Source organism: Gymnoscopelus microlampas, assembly GCF_963454915.1.
Source record: "Gymnoscopelus microlampas genome assembly, contig: SCAFFOLD_142, whole genome shotgun sequence".
Taxonomy (NCBI): Eukaryota; Metazoa; Chordata; class Actinopteri; order Myctophiformes; family Myctophidae; genus Gymnoscopelus; species Gymnoscopelus microlampas.
Window position 1 is genome coordinate 7591 of NW_028155773.1, and position 2410 is coordinate 10000.

A 2410-nucleotide genomic window follows, 5' to 3' on the forward strand; every position below is an offset into this window, starting at 1 on the left:
CAATTAGTTCCTGTTTTTTGTCGTCGTTGTTGTTGTTGTTTTTTTCCAGGCTGGCCTTGTAGGACATAGCACAGAAAAAAATATAAATAAAGCTAGCATTGCTATCAGCCAGCCCTGACCAGGGGTCATTGATCATCAGGTGGCTACAGTAGTCTGTAATTTGCGATGGAATCACAAATTGGCACTACGGTAATTTTTAAATAACTTAATAAAGTAATGTGGAGAATACACATACAGAAGCTAACATTACCAAGAGTGCTGTAAGTGCCACCATTATATGTGCTGACCAGGTTGCAAAATTAATTCCATTCCAAAGAAACCAATGCAACTTTACATTTGGATTTATTACCTTAGTAAACCTTTTCATAAAGACTCAATTTCAGGTCTTCTTTCACACAGCATGATATGCGTTTTTGTAAATTATGGTCCCATAAATTATCAAATTGATGATAACGCAGTGTATGCTTTCGGGGCTTGTGATTGGGTTATACTTGGTGAAGACCCACCCGTCGCTAACCTTCACACCAATAGCACACAGGTTGCGGTTGCACTCGCAGCCATTTTTCGTTAAAAACGGGCCTGTGGATGATGTCAAATGGATGACGTCAAAATCTCTTAGTCCATATTTGTTTTACAGTCTATGGTTCTGCCCCAGGAAGTCAAGCTGTATAAAATGGTTTTCATGCCTGATTATTACATGGGAATATTTAGTGATTCAACAAAGTGAAGTAAATTACAAGGATGGGGTTGTAAAAATTGCTGGCCCTCACAGAGGAAGTGGATGTGGATGTCTCACTGGAATAGCTTCATAGCCTGGAGGACATCCCACACCCACACCCACACACACACACACACACACACACACACACATACACACACATATATACAAAAATACATACATTCTGAAATGTCTATGCATAGCTATGCTTGCACTATACAGACACACACACTATCCCTGACCCTCGTGTATAATGAGATAATTAACACGTCTGGGCCAATGATGGACAGTAGTGTGAGCAGAGAAAATAATGAGAATGACACTGAGCCCTGTAATAATAATGCATCAACCTGTAACACTTTATGCAATGTGAAGAAATGTTACACGCGTGTCTTATCATCAACACAACTCAAAAGTGTGGCCTCATTCTGATTGAATGTCAAAGGTCAGATTGAAACTGACTTGATGCAGATTCATACACCCCCAGTCGAGGTGCTGCCATCTTGAACTTCAACTCTATGTCAAATGAAAAGTCCTTGTACATGGTAGCACTGCATTCTGGGAGAACATTCCCCTTGTGAGTCAAAGTAGTTAATTGAATGTCTAAACGACAAAAGAAGAGAGAGAGAGACAGCGAGCGAGCGAAAGCTTTTAAGACAAAAGTCCACTCAACCTTGTTGATAGAAATTGCACTTGAGTGAGGGGGGCCTGACAAGGGCAACAGTGATTATTTGGAATTCCTAATGAATAGGCATTGAGTCTGTGAGTGAGGGTGGGGCTACGCTATTGAAGGAATGTCGGTGTGTAGCCTACTATTGGCAGAGGTAAAAACTAAGACGTAAGTATAAAGGAGAGTGAAGGGGTGAACAATTAATTTGTGTGCCAAAGTGAAGTGTGCATTCAGACTGAGGGGCATGGCATCGAGGCTTAGGTAGGTGCAAGTGCTCGAGAAGGACACACAGCAAAAGTTGAGCAGTAATCAGAGGCCAAGGTCTGTGAACACAGCGCAAACCATCCATCCCGACAATGTCATCGCCCCCAAAAAAACCTTTTTGTCACAATGCTTTGAATGACAGGGCTTAGGGCTGTGGAAATGCAGCACAAAGCTTTCTGTAATATCTTGGAACCAATCAGATCTCAGAACGAATTTCACGGGTAAGGTTTGGTTGAATCATTTAAGGAATGTCAGAACCAATTGATTCTCAGAAAACAAATTTCCTGGGTCCATTAGGGATTGGGTCTGTCATTTTGGATCCAGCATGTCCTTTATTGGTGTCATATACAGTGACGGCATTCTTCTAAGTTTCCCCTCATGCATCCAACCAGCAATTACAGAATCTTATATTACCCATTTTGTCTTTGCAGGTTGCCTTCCATTACATTCTTATATGTTCTATGACACAACGTGCATTGAGATGAATGGGTCACACTATGTGTCTGACAAAGCTACATGACATGTATTTTTGCATTTGAACAAGCGAGACAAAGGCAACACAATGTGCCTGCCCTGCCTCAGAGGAGAGGTGTTGGTGGGGGAAAGCGAGGGATAAGGGAGAAACGTTATGCAAATGGATTTATAAGTCGGGACGGGCATGTTGTCATGACACTGTCTATATTTAAAACAGGTCACCTTAACCCCTCCCCCTCTGTCTCAATGACAGACACACGGTGAAGCTGCGCTGACATCTGCGT